The following is a 15,100-nucleotide window of genomic DNA, read 5'->3' as shown; positions in this document are numbered from 1 at the left end:
CTAGTATGCAAAGTTGAGTTCGGTATAGATCTAAAGCCAGGAACTTCGCCTATTTCTCGAGCACCGTATCGTCTGGCTCCGTCAGAGATATGTGAGTTCAAGCAGCAGCTTCAGGATCTGTTGGACAAGGGTTATATTCATCCAAGTGTTTTTCCTTGGGGAGCACCTGTTCTATTCGTGAAGAAAAAGGATGGTTCTATGCGTTTGTGCATTGATTATCGCCAGTTGAACAGGGTAACGGTCAAGAATAAGTATCCTTTGCCTCATATAGATGATCTGTTTGATCAATTGCAGGGTACTTCGGTCTACTCGAAGATTGATTTGAGATCTGGATATCATCAGATGCGAGTTCGAGATCAAGATATAGCCAAGACAGCATTCAGGACCAGGTATGGGCATTATGAGTTCCTAGTAATGCCATTTGGGTTGACTAATGCACCGGCTGCATTTATGAATCTAATGAATCGTGTATTCAGAGAATTTCTGGACAAGTTTGTCGTTGTATTTATTGATGATATCTTGGTGTATTGACATGATGTAAATGAACACGCTTACCATTTGAGGCTGGTATTGCAAACTCTGAGGGATAGACAGTTGTACGCCAAATTGAGTAAGTGTGAGTTCTGGCTGGATCGGGTGGTGTTTCTTGGCCACATTATATCCAGAGATGGAGTTTCTGTGGATCCGAGCAAGATTGAGGCTGTAAGGAACTGGTCGTGTCCGATGACGGTAGCTGAGATCCGTAGTTTTCTGGGTTTAGCAGGATATTATCATCGCTTTATCGCGAATTTCTCGCAGCTTGCTCGACCTTTGACACAACTTACTCGGAAGGGCATGAATTTTGAGTGGTCCTCAGAATGTGAGGAGAATTTCTGTGAACTTCGTAGACGGTTGACTTCTGCGCCTGTGTTGGCTTTGCCGTCTGGATCTGGAAGGTATGTAGTGTACACGGATGCTTCTCTTCAAGGACTGGGATGTGTCCTGACTCAGAATGGGCATGTGATTGCATACGCCTCTAGACAGTTAAAAGTTCACGAAAATAACTACCCAGTGCATGATCTTGAGTTAGCAGCTATTGTATTTGCATTGAAGATCTGACGTCATTATCTTTATGGAGAAAGATTTGAGATCTTCACAGACCACAAAAGTCTCAAGTATTTGTTTACTCGGGCAGAATTGAACATGAGACAGAGATGTTGGATGGATTTGCTTAAGGATTATGACTGTGAAATCAAGTATTATCCAGGAGCTGCTAATCTCACTGCTGATGCCTTGAGCCGCAAGGTGCGACTGTCCGCACTACAGACTTGTTTTGTGGCAAGTGCAATTGAAGATTGTTGTTCTTCAGGGTATACCTTCAAGCATAAGAAAGGTATGCAGAGTATCCAGATGTTTGCGATCTTATCTGAGCCTGCTTTGTATTCTCGGATTCGAGATGCTCAGATGGCTGATCCGAAGACCCAGCGTTTGGCTCGTTTAGCCAGGGATGATAGTTCATCTGGATTCCATTATCAGTCAGATGGTTTTCTTTGTTTATCTGGCCGTATTGTTGTTCCGAAGGATGATACTCTGAGGGAGGAGATTTTATCCCAGGCTCATCGTTCTAAATTGAGTATTCATCCGGGGAGCAACAAGATGTACAAGGATTTGTGTACCAGGTTATGGTGGAAAGGAATGAAAAGGAGTGTGTATCTATATGTTTCTAGATGTTTGGTGTGTCAGCAGGTCAAGGCAGAGCACCGACGACCTGAAGGGTTGCTTCACAGTTGTAGTAACCTAGATACCATTTTAAGATAATAATATGTTAAACATGATTAAGGGTTGGTATTTAACCAATTTCGGAGTGTTATTGGACTTCAGAAGTAAAATTTGGGCTTTTTAATTTTGGGCCGGATAGTAAGCTCCGATCCCAGATAGTAAGCTCCGATCCTGGATAGTAAGCTCCGATCGGAACGGAAGCTCCGATCCTGGAACGGAAGTTCCGATCCCCAGCTGCCAGAAATGATCGATGACTCAGTCGCGAGTTTTGACAAGTGTTGATCATAGAGCAGATCGGAAGCTCCGATCTTAGATCGGAAGTTCCGATCCTGGCGTGGCAGACATGCACGCAATGAGCTGGATCGGAAGCTCCGATCCCGAAATCGGAAGTTCCGATCCTGGCCGAGAAATTTGCCTATAAATAGGGCTTCTCAGATTCATTTCTGAATTACGAATTCCCGAGTTTCTTTATTCAGTTATATAGTGTGAGATATACACTTGAGGGCCCTATCGGTTATAATAAAGGTTCTGGAATAACCAAGGTGTGGTTATAGTCATCGGGACTAGCGACTTCAAAGGGCTAACTACGGACGAAGGTATGGTTCGGGAATCTATTTAAGTTTTGGGAGTACTTATTAGCTTAGTTAAGGCTTATAGAATTTATGTAGTGATACGGTGAACTTTTGAATATAGGCTTGGAACTAGGATCCTATTATACTTGAACTAGCCTAGAGGTACGTACACATTGACTGAGATTGCCAGCGAGTATAATGTTTATATGTTGCATTTATTTGGCATTGTTATATGGCATGATGTATGATTTGTCGTTTTCTATACTTGTATGTCATGTGCATATACACGTTGAGCTTTGAGGATTTTATTATACAGCAGGATTCGATATAGCTGTATAATGTTTACTGTTTAAGATTTCGATTTGGTTGTATCACTACAGATTTAAGTCTAGATTATGTTACTAAGCTGATATGTATATTATGGTTTTGTTTCCGCATGTCTTACTCTGTTAAGTTATTTTGCTGTATTAAGTTTAATGCATGCTATTAGTTGTCAGTTAGTAGGTGATACCATGCAGGGTCACTACATTTTTGGTATCAGAGCATGCATAGATTTTGGGATTGGTATTTGGGATTTAGTTTAGTCTTGAGTAATTCTTGCGCATTTGGGATTTTTAATGTGCAATTCTTTTCAGGATATGGCTGACGAGAGTCACGGTAGTGTTGGCCAGGGAGGTGGTCATCATCATCGTCGCCATCATCATCAGGATGATCAACATCGTCCTCATGAGGGTCAACGTCGCTATACTATTAATAAGTTTATGCAGGTAGGACCGAAACCCTTAGTGGGAGGCGAGAATCCTGAACAAGCTAGAAGCTGGATGTCTAAACTTGAGAGCACGTTCCGAGCTTTCGAGTGTACTGAGGAGCAGAAACTGGAAGTTCTAGAATTTGTTCTAGAAGATAGAGCACGTTTTTGGTGGGATGCCAAGGTTGCTCAGGCACGTACTGAGAGAGGACAGGTGACTTGGGGGGATTTCTGTCGGGAGTTTCAGAAATTGTATTTTCCTCCGGCTGTTCGCCAAGCACGATCTATGGAGTTGCTTACTTTGAGGCAAGGATCAATGACTATTGATCAGTATCAGCAGCGATTTCTTGATCTGCTACCTTTCAGTCCTCATATCAATGCGAGTGATGCGTCGAAGTATGATATCTTTCTGCAAGGCCTGAACCAAGATATCTGCGCACAGGTTGTCGTATGTGATGACCCGGTGTCTTATGAGACTTTGGTGAACCGTTGCCGTCTTGTGGAGACCAGCAACAGGCGTGGACAGTTGATGATGCCAGCACAGCCTAGTGGATTTGTTGAGCATATTCCTTGTTATACCTGATTATAGAGCCGCTCAACTCTATACTCGATAGTCTGTCACTGAGAGTACCGCGACGGCGGGGGCATTTATGTCTGTCTACTCTGGTGTACTAGACGAGTGTGGTTGCACCCAGAGGTTGATCCGTGCGGTGGCAGCACTCATATGGCGCCGGTTCTGAGCATGACTTTTCAGATGATCTTTTACCAGACATCATGTTGCATGCATTATATACATATGTTTACTCATGTCTATGTACTGAGCGTAGCGCTCACGTCCTAGTTGTTATCTTGGACACCCTATTCCATGGGGCAGGTCGCAGGATGGACGGAGCTGGTAGTTCAAGGCAGGACTAGGGAGGAATGAGATTCGTTTGTATACTATTCTATCTGAGCCAGCATTATATTCTCGGATCAGAGATGCTCAGATATCTGATGTTAAGACTCAGCGATTGGCACGTCTAGCCAATGGAGTTAATACATCTGGATTCCATTTTCAGGCAGATGGTTTATTGTGCCTATCCAATAGAGTGGTTGTACCTAATGTTGCGGAGCTCAGGAATGATATTCTATCTCAAGCTCACAGGAGTCGATTATCAGTTCATCCTGGAAGTATGAAAATGTATAAGGACTTGCGAACTAGATTCTGGTGGAAGGGAATGAAGCGAAGTGTTTATCAGTTTGTTTCGAGATGTTTGGTTTGTCAACAGGTCAAGGCTGAACATCGACGACCAGGTGGATTACTGCAGAATCTTGAGATTCCCGAATGGAAGTGGGAGCACGTGACTATGGATTTTTTTACCCACTTGCCTATGACTTTACGTCAGTGTGATGCTATCTGGGTTGTCATTGACCGTTTAACAAAATCAGCACATTTCATTCCTTATAACCGGGAGTATTCTTATGATCGCATGGCACGCTTATATATCCAGGAGATTGTGCGATTACATGGGATTCCAGTGAGTATAGTCAGTGATAGAGATCCGCGATTTACTTCACGTTTTTGGGGTAGTTTTCAGCAGGCGTTGGGTACCACTCTGAGTTTGAGCACGGCGTATCATCCGGAGACTGACGGACAGTCAGAGCGCACTATTCGTACGCTGGAGGATATGCTACGTTCTTCTGTCATGGATTTTGGCTTATCTTGGCAAGATCAGTTACTTTTGATTGAATTTGCCTACAATAACAGTTATCATCGTAGTATTGATATGGCACCTTTCGAGGCATTGTATGGTCGACGGTGTCGTACTCCGTTATTCTGGGATGAAGTAGGGGAACGGCAAGTCGAGGGTCCTGAATTGGTGCAGCAGATTGTAGACAAGGTAGATTTAATCAAGCATAGGATCAAAGTTGCTCAAGATAGACAAGCCAGTTATGCGAATATTCGCCGCAGGCCACTTCAGTTTGAGCCTGGTGAATATGTTTTTCTGCGAGTATCACCTTTTAGGAAGGTGATGAGATTCGGTGTGAAAGGCAAGTTGTCTCCTCGTTACATTGGGCCTTTTCAGATACTGGAGAAGATCGGAGATGTTGCTTATCGTTTGGCTTTACCGCCATCTCTTTCCAGTATACATAATGTTTTTCATGTGTCGTTGCTTCGACAGTACATAGCTGATGAATCTCATGTGATTCAGTCTACTGATATTCAGCTAGAGCCAGATCTGTCTTTTGTTGAACGACCAATCTGTATCCTAGACAGGAAGGAGAAAGTTCTTCGGAACAAGACTATACCACTTGTGATGGTACAGTGGCAGCGCCGAGGCATTGAAGAAGCAACTTGGGAAACTGAGAGTCGTATGCAAGCAGAATATCCTGAGTTGTTTGCTTTGTATTTTTGATTACCATGTAAGATGTAATTACCATTGTTGTAATAAGGCATGGTTTGATGTTTCATATTGTTATCTTGATTTGTCTTTAGATGTTATTTCGCAGACGAAATATCTAAAGGTGGGGAGAATGTAGTAACCCAGATACTATTTTAAGATAATAATATGTTAAACATGATTAAGGGTTGGTATTTAACCAATTTCGGAGTGTTATTGGACTTCAGAAGTAAAATTTGGGCTTTTTAATTTTGGGCCGGATAGTAAGCTCCGATCCCAGATAGTAAGCTCCGATCCTGGATAGTAAGCTCCGATCGGAACGGAAGCTCCGATCCTGGAACGGAAGTTCCGATCCCCAGCTGCCAGAAATGATCGATGACTCAGTCGCGAGTTTTGATAAGTGTTGATCATAGAGCAGATCGGAAGCTCCGATCGTAGATCGGAAGTTCCGATCCTGGCATGGCAGACATGCACGCAATGAGCTGGATCGGAAGCTCCGATCCCGAAATCGGAAGTTCCGATCCTGGCCGAGAAATTTGCCTATAAATAGGGCTTCTCAGATTCATTTCTGAATTACGAATTCCCGAGTTTCTTTATTCAGTTATATAGTGTGAGATATACACTTGAGGGCCCTATCGGTTAAAATAAAGGTTCTGGAATAACCAAGGTGTGGTTATAGTCATCCGGGACTAGCGACTTCAAAGAGCTAACTACGGACGAAGGTATGGTTCGGGAATCTATTTAAGTTTTGGGAGTACTTATTAGCTTAGTTAAGGCTTATAGAATTTATGTAGTGATACGATGAACTTTTGAATATAGGCTTGGAACCTAGGATCCTATTATACTTGAACTAGCCTAGAGGTACGTACACATTGACTGAGATTGCCAGCGAGTATACATGTTTATATGTTGCATTTATTTGGCATTGTTATATGACATGATGTATGATTTGTCGTTTTCTATACTTGTATGTCATGTGCATATACACGTTGAGCCTTGAGGATTTTATTATACAGCAGGATTCGATATAGCATTATAATGTTTACTGTTTAAGATTTCGATTTGGTTGTATCACTACAGATTTAAGTCTAGATTATGTTACTAAGCTGATATGTATATTATGGTTTTGTTTCCGCATGTCTTACTCTGTTAAGTTATTTTGCTGTATTAAGTTTAATGCATGCTATTAGTTGCCAGTTAGTAGGTGATACTGTAAACCCGGTATTTTTAATTACATAAATCCGCCTGCATAATTAGGATATTTAATTATTTAAAATTATGATTTATGGGTTAAATAATTATGTGAATTATTTATGCATGATTTAATTTATTTTAAGCATTTAACCCATAATTAGGGATTTTTATGATTTTTAGTATTTTATTATTTGATCGCGTAGACGGGACCGTGGACGGACGAGATGACGACTTTCCACCCAAATTATTTTATGAGCCTTTTTAGAGCCTTAAAATATTATTTTAAGTTTTATTATCTCAAAATTTTAAGTATTTAATTTTATTTAATTTTTAGGGGTCATTTTTATCCAAAATTAGTCAAAATATTGACTTTTTAGTATTTTTAAAATCCCCTTAAATTAATATTTCGAGATTTTTCTTATGTTATCAGATTTTTAAAGTTTAATTAGGAGTTTAAGTTGTGTAGTTAATATTTAAAACCTTTTATATTTAATTACTAAACCTATATTTTAATTAACACAAAAAAATAAAAAAATAAATAAAACCTAATCTACCCAACCCTACTAGCCGATCACTTTTCTTTCCCTCATCAGCCGTCACCCTCACCTCTCAGCTCTTCATCATCGGCCATCACCATCCAAGAAGATTTAGCCGTGAGTTTCTAGCTCGAAGTCACCCCGTCGTCGCCCCGTCGTCCCGAAGCCCGTCGTACACGTTTTTAGCTCTATCAATCGGTGTTAAGGCATGATTTTCTTCCCTTTTAAATCCTATATCAGTGTATGTATGTGTGTGGGTGTGTAGTGCCGAGATTCAACGTTTTTTTGACAGCAAGTTTTTCAAATCCTTTCTCTATTTGCACTCGGTTTGGCTTCATGGTGTTCATGCTCACGTTTTTCATGTCCATGGCTAGGTGGGCTGCTGGTCCATGGTTAGAAGGGTTCCTTGGGGTCCCTAGGGTCGAGTGGTAGGGCCGGACAAGGGCTGGAATGGGCTAGGATCGGCCTGGTTCGAATTGAACCATGGCTGCCAATTTTCTGCACAGATTAGGGTTTGGGGAGAAAGGCTGCGGCTCGGTGGTTCCTGGCTGCATGGGGGCTGGGGCCTGGTTGGGTTAGGTCCGCCCGGACGTGGGCTACGTCCGGGCGGCGGCGCCCGGCCAGGGGTGGCCGGAGCCGGCCGGCAGCAGGCCAAGAAGGCCTGCTGCTCTCGGCCGAGAAGAATGGAGAAGGGGGCGGTCGGGTTCTAGGGTTTTGGTGGTTTCCGGGTCGGGTCTTGGGTCCGGGTCGGGTCAGTAGGTTAGTGGGTTAAGTTAAGTGGGTCCGGGTCCGGGTTATTTTATTTGGGCTCGGGTATTTTATTTTTAAGTTTTTAAGTTAATTAGGAATTAAATGGACTAATTAAATTCCCAAAAATTTAATTAGTACCATTTAATTTATTTGGGTTCCATTAAATTATTTTGGGTTATTTTATTTATTTTTGGGCTTTTAATAATTTTTAATTAAGTTTTTAAGTTGGCCAGCAGCTGTATCAACCCATGAGAAAATTGCATGTGTCCTGATTATATATTTAATTATTTTTATGCATTTAAGTTATTTTAATATTTATATGTTAGTAAGAAAATTAAATTAAATATATATGAAGAACACACAATTTATTTAAGTATATGCATTCATGAAATCAATTTTTATGCTATGATTGAAATTCTATGGTTGAGCAAATAAAATATTTTAGTTGGAAATTGAAGTAGTGTGGCCATTTATGGGCAGTTTTCTGCCATTTATGTATGGGCAGTTTCTGCCATTTATGTATGGGTGGTTCGCCACCAGCCTCGTACGATGGTTTCTTAGACTGATCAGTCGCACTATAAGTATGGGTCACACTTACGGATAGGACCATTCGATGTTAAGAAAATAAATGCTCAACAACTCAAGTATGTATGTTATGTATTATGTATTTATGTTTATTTAAGTAAGTTATGTTATGTAATTTTAAGCCTGCTCATTCATGTATATGTATGTATTAGTATTAAATTGTTTTAAATTATTTTGAACCCTTGTTAGTATGCATGTTGGGCCTCTAGGCTCACTACACTGATATGGTGCAGGTGAGTACGTAGAGGAGCAGGTTACTCCTACCGGTGGTGAGGATGTATGAGCAGCGCTGCAGTAGCCCCGTGACCGTGACAGCTTCTGAGTCACCATGTTTGAGTGTCATGATACATTTTAATATTTTTATTGGTTGAGGTTTATTGGAATATTTTATTAAATATTTTTAGTGCATGACACATTTTATTATTTTATTTATGCAGTATATTTTTAATTCTAGGGTTGACTCAAATGTTTAATTATTTTAAGGATTGCATTTTTCTTAAGTATTTAATTATTTATTTATTTAGTCATGTATTTATTTTAAATATTTTATTCTGTGCATATATGTATGGGCATATATGTACATATTTTATTTGGTAGTATAAAAAAAAAATTTCCGCATATTTATTTATTATAGAGTTAGGGTCGTTTCAGTTGGTATCAGAGCACGGTCCTTGGAGGGGTCACTACTGCTTTGCGAGCTCAGAAATCCACGCTACCGGTCTGTAAGTTTTAATGTTTATAGTATGATTTAATTTCTAGAATTTAAGTTAGCCTTAATTTTAAACACTTAGTTATGCATGGCGATTTATGTAAATAAATATGTGGTGGTGCAGAATGCCTCCCAGACAGGTGAATCGACGTGGGAGACCTCCACATCCACCTCCACCTCCACCGCCACCTCAGCAGCACCCATGACAGCACTGGAGCAGGCCAGTGCCACGATGATGGCGGGTATTACTGCCTTGCTGGAGCAGCAGGCGGCCCGTCCCAGACTGTCCCACGAGGAGGACGTCGCAGAGAGGTTCCAGAAGAAGGGGCCTAAGGAGTTTTTGGGGACCACCGATCCGTTGGTGGCTGAGGGATGGATTCGCTCTCTTGAGTCCATCTTCGATTATATGGGGATCACAGACACCGACAGGGTGAGCTGTGCGACGTACATGATGCGAGGCGATGCAGCCCTTTGGTGGGAGGGTGCAGTCAGAGGAGTCCATCTACCTACACTGACGTGGGCTGAGTTCAGGCGTATCTTCTACGCCAAGTACTTCACCGAGGATGTGCGCAGTCGCATGATCCGTGAGTTCATGAGTCTCCGTCAGGGGGACAGGTCGGTTGTGGAGTATGTGAGCCAGTTTGAGAGGGGCTGTCATTTTGTGCCCATGATTTCTGATAGTCCGCAGGAGAAGCTGCGACAGTTTGTGGAGGGCCTGAAGGCTGAGATCAGGCATGATGTGCGGATGGCAGACGTCTTTACATATGAGTCTGCAGTCAGCAGGGCCTTGCGTTCCGAGGAGGGACGGAGGGAGATACAGAGAGAGCAGCAGGGTAAGAGGCAGTTTGTGCAGACAGGGTATCAGCGACCATCTTCGCAGCCACCTGCGAAGAAACAGTCTACAGGGCCATCTAAGGGCCCGAATCAGCAGAGGCCTCAGGGGAAGCCACAGCAGCAGACTAGGGGCGGGGCCCCTACTCCAGGGAGATATCCAGTGTGTCCGAAGTGCCAGAAGATGCATTCCGGGCAGTGTCTATTGGGAGCAGGAGTCTGCTATCGTTGCAAGGAGCCAGGGCATCAGATTGCCAACTGCCCGCAGAGGCAGAATGTCAGTGGGCGAGTTTATGTGATGCAGGCTGAGGAGGCAGACCCAGATACCTCCTTGATCACCGGTATACCTAACACCTAGAACTTTTTCAATTCTTTGCTTTTGTTTAATTGCGATTATATCTGAATGCCTGTTACATGAGTTTAATTATCAGCATGCTAGAATAAGAATTTTGTTTCTTTGTGATTAGAATTAAGGATTTTAGTGTTTTAACCTTGGGAGCATAGTGGTATGAATTGTTGGGAATCTTCTGCGTGCAGGGAGAATTCTAGTTGGAGGCAACTCCACGTTTGCGTTGCTAGATTCAGGAGCCACGCATTTGTTTATCTCCCGAGATTTTATCAGACGGATAGGCATTTCACCGGAGGTTGTAGACAGTGGTTACGATGTTACCATGCCATCCGGACAGATTATCACTACCACTAGTGTCATCAGGGATCTGGCATTGGAGTTGCAGGGACACTCCATTCGAGCAGATCTAGTGGTTCTTCCATTGACTGGGTTTGACTTGATTTTGGGTATGGACTGGCTATCAGTTAATGGAGCTTCGATCGATTTCCGACTTAGGACAGTGTCAGTGAAGCCAGCAGGAGGTGAGATGTTTACTTTCTTTGCATCTCAGTCTAGCAGTATTCCTCAGATGATATCACTTGTTCGTGCGAGGAAACTGTTGCGCCATGGATGTCAGGGTTTTCTTGCTAGTGTGGTCACTACCTCGGATGTTTCTAGCAGATCTTTATCAGACATAGAGGTGGTACGTGACTATCCAGATGTTTTTCCTGACGATGTGGCAGGAGTTCCACCAGTGAGAGAGGTGGAGTTCAGTATTGAGTTGTTGCCAGATACTGTGCCTATCTCTAAGGCACCATATCGACTTGCTCCTACAGAGATGAGAGAGTTGAAGGAGCAGGCCCAAATATCTGATTCGGAGCTGTTGGAGAAGGGCTTTGTTCGTCCTAGCTTTTCTCCATGGGGAGCTCCAGTGTTGTTTGTGAAGAAGAAGGACGGCAGCATGAGATTGTGTATTGACTACCGAGAGCTCAACAGAGTCACGTGAAGAATAAGTATCCGCTACCGAGGATAGAGGATTTATTCGATCAGTTGCAGGGAGCTTCGGTATTCTCCAAGATCGATCTGCGATCTGGTTACCATCAGTTGAGAGTCAGAGATTCAGACGTGTCTAAGACTGCCTTTAGGACACGATATGGGCACTATGAGTTCTTGGTGATGCCCTTTGGATTGACCAATGCTCCAGCAGTTTTTATGGATCTCATGCATCGTGTTTCCAGCCGTATCTAGATCAGTTTGTCATTGTATTCATTGATGACATATTGATCTACTCGAGGAGCATTGAGGAGCATACACAGCATTTGCATACAGCCTTGCAGACCTTGAGAGAGCATCGACTGTTTGCAAAGTTCAGTAAGTGTGAGTTTTGGTTGGAGCAGGTGGCGTTTCTAGGCCACATTATTTCTAGGATGGGATTGCAGTGGATCAGTCCAAGGTGCAGGCAGTGAGGGATTGGGGGATTCCAAAGAATGCTTCGGAGATTCGTAGCTTCTTGGGTTTAGCAGGATACATAGGAAGTTCATCAAGGGTTTTTCCTCTATTGCAGTACCTTGACTTCCTTGACCAAGAAGAACGCGAAGTATAGTTGGAGTCCAGATTGTCAGAGGAGCTTTGATCAGCTGAAGGATGCACTTACTTCAGCACCGGTGTTAGCTATGACAGTGCCACATGAGGAGTTAGTGGTGTACACCGACCTGTCCTACTTGGTTTGGGGCGCAGGTACTTGGCAGAGTGGCAGAGTTATCGCATATGCGGTCGCGACGAGTTGAAGATTCATGAGGCAGAACTAGCCGACGCTTGCATTGAGAGCGGCTCATGTTGGTATTTGCGGTGAAAATCCTGGTAGCACTATCTGTACTGGGCTGTAATGGCAAGATTTTCACCGGACCAGAAGAGCCTCACGTACTTCTTCACCCCTGATGAGTTGCACTGGAGGCAGCGCAGATTGCGTGTACTTGGGAAGATTATGATGGTGACAGTAGCTACCTTCCAGTAAGGCTTAGTTGTTGTAGTGGCAGATGCTTTGAGTCGGATGTCGTCAGTGGTTTCATTGTGGTCTGTGCAGTGTTCCACTACTGACCCGAGATTCTATTTTGTTTGGAGTGCTTCCCGAGCGCCGATGCACCGAGCGGTCTGTGTTTGACGATGCTGCCCAATTTTGTATGAGATCTATTTGAAGGACATTGCCACTTATAGGGAGCTACAGCTATGGAGAACATAGAGATTAGCCAAGGGTAGTCGCTGGTATAGACTTGGGAGGATGGCAGCGGTCAGTACCGTGGGAGGATGTGGGTACCGAACTGTGTATCAGTTTGATCCGAGATTCTAGCTTAGGCTCATGCATCGCCGTACGCCATTTCACACCGGAAGTACGAAGATGTACCGAGACGGACATGTATTGTATTGGTGGCCTGGGTTGAAGAGTGACATCGAGGGAGAGTGGTGTCAGAGTGCTTGACCTGTCAGCAAGTCAAAGCAATGCATCAGCGTCCAGCAGGACTTCTTAGACCGCTTCCCCATGCCGGAATGGAAATGTGGAATATATGACGCGGATGAACTGTGGGGTTGGGCGTGGCCAGGAGTGCCTGAGGTTTGGCACCAGCGGTTTGGGTGGATTGGGTGATAGACACACCATGTCAGCTCTGTTTCTTGCCGGTGAGGTAACCGGAACTATTACAGTATGCAGACCGGTTACATTAGAGAGAGTGTGAGACTGGCATGGCATACCAGTGTCTATTGGTGTCAGACAGAGATCCGAGATTCACAGCTGCGTTTTGGATGTTCCGCACACGGCTAGTGGGACGAGGCTTCTGTTGCAGTACCACAGCTTTTCATCCCCAGACAGATGGTCATGTCTGTTTAAGTGATCCAGGTTCTCGAGGAGCTTCTGAGAGCTTGTGTCAGTGATTTTTGGGGGCTCTTGGGTACGAGACTGCCTGTTAGTGAAGGACCGAGTTCTACAGTTGTGTCAGGCTACGATAGGTATGGCTCCATATGCTCACTTTATGGGAGGAGATGCTGATCTCCGTCTGTGCATTGGGATGAGGTTGGTGAGCAGGATATTGGTGGTTGGTCCCGGAGATTGTGCAGCAGACAGCTGACATTGTGACGCAGATCTCCCGAGATTGATTAGGACTGCGCAGAGTCGACCAGAAGAGTGATGCAGATGCCTGACGATCCATTTGGAGTGTGCAGTAGGTGATCAAAAAAACCGGTAAATTATGCTTGGAAGGGTGGTCACCTATGAAGGGAGTAGCGCGTTTTTTGGTCGAAGATGCTAGCGTATTACGAATTATATAGGGCCAGTCGAGAATCTTGGCGCGAGTTGGCACGTCGCCTTCTCGGTTAGCTCTACCTCCAGGGCTAGCGGCAGTGCACAGAACGGTTTCCATGTAGACATGCTTCGGAGTGATGTCTCCATACCCGTTCCATGTGTTGGATTGTCGAGCCCGTACAGTTGCCACCAGTGAGAATCTTGTTTACGAGGATAGACATATGGGCGGATGCTGGCTAGAGAGGAGCGGAGGCGTTAGGACAACGGGTCATACCGGAGGGTCCAGATCCAGTGGCTGTAAGTCACGCGGAGGAGGAAGCTACCTGTAACCGGAGGAGGAGAGGAGGACTCGCGACCCGGAGATGTTGGCGGTAAGTACTTTAATTTCGAGGACGAAATTCAATTTAAGGGGGGGAGAAATTGTAACAACACCGTGTTATTTTTAATTACATAAATTCGCCTGCATAATTAGTATATTTAAGTTATTTAAAATTATGATTTTTGGGTTAAATAATTATGTGAATTAATTAGTGCATGATTTAATTTATTTTAAGCATATTAACCCAAAATTAGGGATTTTTTATGAGGTTTATGTATGTTTATTATTTGATCCGGCGTAGACGGGACCGTGGACAACGAGACTGGACGACTTTTTCAATTCCCAAATTATTTTATGAGCCTTTTTAGAGCCTGTAAAAATATTATTTTGAGTTTTATTATCTCCAAAATGTTAAGTATTTCTATTTTATTTAAATTTAGGGGTCAGGTTTATCCCAAAATTAAGTCAAGAATATTTCTGGGTGAGACTTTTTAGTATTTTTAAAATCCCCTTAAATTAAATATTTCGAAGATTTTTCTGTATGTTATCAGATTTATGTAAAGTTTAATTAGGAGTATAAATGTTTGTGTAGTTTAATATTCTTAAGAAAACGTTTATATTTTATTACTAAACCTATATTGTTAATTATACACAAAACAAAAAAAAAATGAAAACCTTTTCTACCCAACCCTACTAGCCGATCACTTTTTCTTTCCCTCATCAGCCGTCACCCTCACCTGCTCATCGCTTTCATCATCGGCCAATCACCATCCATGAAGCTTGAGCCGTGAGTTTCTAGCTCGAAGTCACCCCGTCTTCCGCCCCTGTCGTCCCGAAGCCCGACGTATCAACGGTTTTTAGCTCTATCAATCGTGTTAAGCATGATTTTTCTGTCCCTTTTAAATCCTAAATCAATGTATGTATGTGTGTGGGTGTGTAGTGTCCGAGACTCAACGTTTTTTTGACAGCAAGTTTTGTCATAAATCCTTTCTCTATTTTGCACTCGGTTTGGCTTCATGGTGTTCATTTTGCTCAACGTTTTTCATGTCCATGGCTAGGTGGCTGCTGGTCCAATGGTTAGAAGGGTTCCTTGGGGT

The sequence above is a fragment of the Henckelia pumila genome, chromosome 3 (assembly GCF_033568475.1).
Source record: "Henckelia pumila isolate YLH828 chromosome 3, ASM3356847v2, whole genome shotgun sequence".
Taxonomy (NCBI): Eukaryota; Viridiplantae; Streptophyta; class Magnoliopsida; order Lamiales; family Gesneriaceae; genus Henckelia; species Henckelia pumila.
The sequence above is the reverse complement of the archived record's forward strand: the minus strand, read 5'-3'. Positions refer to the sequence as shown.